A 5739-nucleotide genomic window follows, 5' to 3' on the forward strand; every position below is an offset into this window, starting at 1 on the left:
CTTAAAGAAGAAGTTACAGGTCTGTGAGAGCCAGACATTCTTGTTTGTCTGTAGGTGAACCAAATACTTATTTTCCACCATTAATTTGCAAATAAATTACTTTAAAAATCAGACAATGTGTATTTTCTGGTATTTTTTGTCTTCTCATTTTGTCTCTCATAGTTGAGGTATACCTAGGATGAAAATGACAGGCCTCTCTCATCTTTTAAGTGGGAGAACTTGCACAATTGGTGGCTGACTAAATACTTTTTCCCCCACTGTATATCGTACCTGCAGGTCATTTTGAGGGTTCCAGTCAGAGTCTAATATCACACAGGTGTCCGCAGCAGTGAGGTTCACAAGCTCTTGATCAGGTGTTTGATGTGGGCTGGCATGACCCTTTCTGCAGCGATAAATAAAGAAAACAAAGAAGACATTATTAATAATAGTAATGATGGTAACAACAATAATATTAGTATAACTATTTATATAGCACTTAAACAATAATTGCAAAGTGATTTCTCACAACAAAAATAAAGAACAAAACAATATCAACAATAAAAAAACTAATTATTATAGGAATGTTAAGATACAAAGAAATGATAAACATTCTAAGAGGCCGACTACAAAAGGGAGACTCAATGGCTCTTGATGACATCAATGAGCAGTCCCAAAATATGCTGCTGTATAAAAAGAAATAGGTCCAGATTTCTTCTATTTAGTGTTGGATGATTTGTTGTATTGATTGCTGATGGATGTTAAGATATGTTTTACAATTATAACTTATTGTAATTGGAATCAAAAAGTTTAAAATCGTAGTTTTAATAAAATGACTAGCAATATAGGATTTATTCAACAGTGGTAAAGCATTAAGTTGCTAAATTAACGTACACTGAACTGTAAAACTTACCACTATTTAGGAAAGGACCTGATCAGAAGGATTGACTAGTAAGACAGCAAAGAGGTGGAGGAGGTCTCTGTCAAGTACCATTGGTAGATGTTACACCTGAAAAAAAGATAAGGAAATAAGACAACACAGGAGGACAAACATCCTCTTAAGTAAAAGACGAAATCATGTCAAGCTTTACATCTTTCAGTCTTTACAATGCACTGTTGGAAATTACATTCCAAAGGCTAAATTCAAACTCAATACCATAAATAACTGGGTAGGCCTACCAAAGTGCTTTACCTGATAGAACACGTTCCACACGGAGCAGCAACCATCCGGCTGGGCCTTTTGCTGCATATCATCTCCTCCCTCTCCACTGTTTCCAGTAGATATCTACTGCCTCTGTCCAATAAAACTGAAATGCCCCAAAACAATCATATTTAAAAAGTTAAAACAATAACTTGCTTTTGGCATTCAAATGTATTAGAATCTCACCTTTTTCCTGGATGTCAGGAAAGCGTTCCCTTCAAGTCCGCAACCAGTCATAGGAGTTCAAATGCAAAGCCTGAACGATGACAAGAGCGAGACTTACATTTTACAAGATAAGTAATACCATATCTTCTCTCGGTTTATCCGCAATAACCCAGTTTATTTGTGTTTTCCCATTCCAAATACTGTCGCCTTGCATTACCTTAGTTTCTACTGGCCGTCCCGAGGGTTATTTATGTGCTCTTCTCTATGTGCTTGCTCCTTCCTCCTGCCACCGCACGCTCAAAGAGCAGCAAAGGACTTAACATTCAGGCCCTCCAGGCATTTGGTCCTGGAGATATGTGGAAGAATATTGTTTCTTAAATGTATTTTCCATCTGTTTTTATTTCATTCCTTAGGAGATGGGATTGAACAGAGGCTCAACATTTAAGCCCGGAGGCATTTTTAAGGATTGTTTTCAGATATTGGATGGATATTGTGGTCTTTTTTCTTTGTTTGGGACGATGCTCTTCTGGCATCCTACCCTCTGGTCCTTGTGTAATGGAATAACAGCAGTCATAGTCAATATAGCCTGTCTTGTAGGCCAGTAGCAGCTGCTTCTCTTCCAAATAGCCTTTCAGGACTTGTGTTTGTGAACGCTTTGTATTAAACTCAACTTGTATTGTTTGTTTCACTGGTGTCGTGAAGTTTCTTTGGTCCTGCAGGGTTGGGAATAAAAAAAGAGAAAAATCAGGCTGATACCGTACACATAATTCACCAACACAGTGTTGTGCACATCCAAATGATAAAGGTTTCTAATAAATTATTTATTTCATTAAAAAAGGTGGAAGAAGATCTTTTACTTCTGCTGCAACTCTTACTACTATTTGTAAATCCAGGCTGAAGACTTTTCTTTTTGCGGCTGCTTTTCATATCTTACACATCACTTTTATTCATAATAATAATAATAATACAAAATAATAAATGTTCATGCAGCAGGTGCAGCTCAAAGTCCTTTACAAAATGGCACACATTACAAATTAAAACAAAGTATGAGAAATTCCCCTCAGATCAGATAGTCATGTACTGTATCTTATACCTGTTTTTCTATATTAGCTTGTCTTATGTCTATTTTATTCTCTTTAATTAGTAATGACTGTTATAATGTGTTTCCGCTGCACTTTTTCTTTATGCTCTTAATGTTTTTCTTTTTTGTAAAGCACTTTGAATTTCCTTTTGTTAAAAGGTGCTATATAAATAAACTTGCCTCACCTCAAGCGAAAGTAGAAATACTACATTGTAAAAATACTCTGTTACAAACTAAATTCATTCAAAATCTTACAAGTATTGGCATCAAAATGTACTCAAAGCTGCCCATTTGGATCCTAAAAATGTCGGATTCAGCATCTGCAATTATTCTTTAAACCATTTCAAAAATGTCCAAATCAGTCAAGCCATATCTGAACCATTGTACATATTTGTTATAATGCTAATTTATGGTAATTAACACAACTTATGCTAATGTGAGCATTGCCCAACATGTGTAAGACAGTTAGCATCTGGCAGTTTCTATGTGCTGGGGGACTCGTACTATTCTTTTCTAACACAAAACTTTGGGGTACTCAACATTTCAGGGTTTACTATGCTGGCAAGTAGACTTAGTGTGTGTTCATGGAGAAAAAAGAATGTCAAACAAATATATAGTACCACAACCAGCCTGTCCTCCTACAAAAAACGACCAAATAGGTAGATTGTTTAAGCAGTGTTGATCACGATATTACGACCCATAGCCACGTAGCTTTCCCCCTATTCATTTCTAGCAGCAGTTTATTACGACCTTTTGTCACGTTTTGTCACGATCGTAATCCCGTGAACTTTAACCTTGCGCATCAATAAAAGTGCGACGAGCCAAGAAGATGAAGATGAAGATGAAGAAGAAGATGAAGAAGAAGAAGAATTGTTAAAGAGCGTCAGAGCTTTACAAGTGGTAAATCTGATTTCTGTATTTCATTTGATTTGTTTACGCTTTTAATTAATCCTGTCGTTTTTCTACTTATCATGTTTAACCACGATATTTCAGTTTTACGTTTTAGGGCTGGCCTGTGGCATAGGCAGTATAGGCGAATGCTTGTTGTTAGCAATAGCATGGCTGTAAAGGTTAGCGCTTAGCTTAGCGCTTAGCTTATATGCATTAACGGATATGTATTGCAATATAAGAAGGTTCGTCTACAACAAGTTGGAGGGAGAGTTTTCTCCTTCGCACAAAAGGAGCTAAAATCTTGCCTAAAAACAAAACCCTTGGTAGCACGTGACATAACACATAACAATGGCAAAAGTATGTATATTCAGCTAACCAGACCAGGACATGATATGACCGTAAACAATGCGAAAGGAAATGGCATTTTAATAATAATAATAATAATAGTTGACATTTACATGGCGCTTTTCATAATGCACACACTTTTTTTTTCTTCTAAATGTCACCTAACATGTTGCATTAATGATAGTTAGGGTAAGTTCAACACTTGAATATCATCAGGTCATAGTTGTTTTACTACTTTAAACATTCGCTAATTCAACTTAAGTTTTGTGAAAGCATCACATCTAGTTAAAAAGAGAAATATATTTCCCTGTAATTACTGATTTACCTGGGACTTGATTGATTTTGGTGCCTGTAGTTTTATTTTGGCAAATGCTTATTTATGAAGCAACAATTAAATTACATGGTAGCACAGCTAATCTGAGTTCATCTGTTTGTTTTTTTTCAGGTCATCTATCAATTCAATTATTTGAAGTAGCCTATTATCATAAAAAAATCAACGGTTCTTTTCAGAGCCATATTCCTCTTCCTACTCTCTTTCACCCCTCTCGTTTTCTTGTCTTTTTTTTGTTTTTCTCCCTCCCTGTATGTCAGTTCATCCTTTGTTTGTTGTTGCCCTTTTTATCCTCACTTAAAAATGGCATCCAAGCAACTGAATGAATGGCTAGAGATAGGGAATGCCCTCGCAGATGAGTTGGCAAATAAGGCAAGTACAACATTATCCAAATATGTATTATAACATTTACTCAAATGATAAAAGACACACACATTACAAAGATGTGTGTGCAACAATTAAGGGAAATATATAATCTCTTTTATATATTTATATATTAAGATACCAAAGAAACCAAAGAAACCAAAGATACAGAAGATACCAAAGAAAATAACGCAAGGATCAAATGTTTCCTGGAGGAAGAGGGACCTGGATGGGAACATTATAGCCCAACATTGGAATAAGAATCGATCTGGTCTGTAAAATATAATCTAGTTCTAGTGTTTCATTAAGTTTTAATGTCGTTGGTCGGTCCTCAATAATGTTTCCCATATCATCGTACTTTGTTTTATGCAGTTAAACCTTCCAGCTCTCAGGAGTCCCCAGAGGTCGAGGAGACACATGAGATTCCTCTACAGGTCCCAAGTCTTGGTATGCACAATGAATTCTTAAATTATCCTTCAACTTGAAATGTAGGTCATTGTTTGTAGTATGTAATAGCTTTGTTCATGATACATTGTAAAGTGAAAAGCCATGTATGGAATATCTTTTTTTCAAGATTTTTGAATACCAAACTTTTAATTAAACAAATGAATACCATTCTTGTTTCCAGACAGGCAGAATCTGTAGCGATACCTTCCACAGAGTCTTTCGGGAGTTTGCCTTCTGTAATTACAGACAAGAAGATCTGTGCCTGGTGGAGCCCTTTAAATGCCCAGGATGCACACCTGACATGCTGGCTATTGCTGTAGATGGCAATAGAAAGCATTATCGCTTCAAGAAGTCCAGAGGGTCAGTGAAATAATATTCTCATTTTAGTTGTTGTTTTATTGACTAAGCTGAATGTCTTTGCTGAAATGTTTAACTTTCCCCAACTCTGCAATTTCTTTTTCCAAAGTTTGTAGACCATCAGAAAACAATAGTTGGTTTGAAATTACACATAATTATATAAATCCAATTCATAAACATTATTGTATATGACGCCTGTAAAGTTAACTCAACTTTAAAATGTTAAATGGTTGACGTTAGTTGGATATGTTGGAGCTAAGAACCAGTTTTGGATATAATCGCTTCATGAAAAATGTATTAAATTGCCCAGGAACCTTTTTCTATGCCTTCCTCTGCCCTATTCCATGCCCATCAATATAAAGGATGTACTTTTATTTTTACCTTTTTACAAGAAGTCAGTAAACTTTTCACTAATGTTAAATAATGGTGACAAAAGACTTTACACAGAATTACAGATCAAATTCACAAAGACCTTTTCCACATTTATGAAAATGTTATGGCAAAAGCAAATTGGCCACATTAAATAGAGGACACAATCAAACTTATGTATGTATGATAATGTTGCTTACAATTTCTTTCTCG

General features: G+C 35.5%; 2 long non-coding RNA genes across 4 annotated transcripts; one reads left to right on the forward strand and one right to left on the reverse strand.

The window, feature by feature from the left end:
* Positions 1-275: 275 nt before the first annotated feature.
* LOC104953186 (uncharacterized) lies at positions 276-2013 on the reverse strand. Of its 3 annotated transcripts, none has more exons than XR_799188.1 (3): positions 1169-1404; positions 890-985; positions 276-382 (listed from the first exon to the last, which is right to left on the reverse strand). It is a non-coding gene; the product is annotated as an uncharacterized lncRNA (long non-coding RNA). The 3 variants fall into 3 exon arrangements; XR_799190.1 differs by lacking the exon at positions 276-382 and having other exon boundaries at positions 509-985; positions 1169-1283; positions 1364-1438; XR_799189.1 differs by lacking the exon at positions 276-382 and having other exon boundaries at positions 510-985; positions 1169-1270; positions 1364-2013.
* Positions 2014-4214: 2201 nt separating this feature from the next.
* On the forward strand, positions 4215-4917 carry LOC104953188 (uncharacterized). The gene is made up of 3 exons (XR_799191.1): positions 4215-4362; positions 4492-4624; positions 4726-4917. It is a non-coding gene; the product is annotated as an uncharacterized lncRNA (long non-coding RNA).
* Positions 4918-5739: the final 822 nt, after the last annotated feature.

The sequence above is a fragment of the Notothenia coriiceps genome, unplaced genomic scaffold, assembly GCF_000735185.1.
Source record: "Notothenia coriiceps isolate Sejong01 unplaced genomic scaffold, NC01 NC01_scaffold00021279, whole genome shotgun sequence".
In the NCBI taxonomy this organism is placed as follows: Eukaryota; Metazoa; Chordata; class Actinopteri; order Perciformes; family Nototheniidae; genus Notothenia; species Notothenia coriiceps.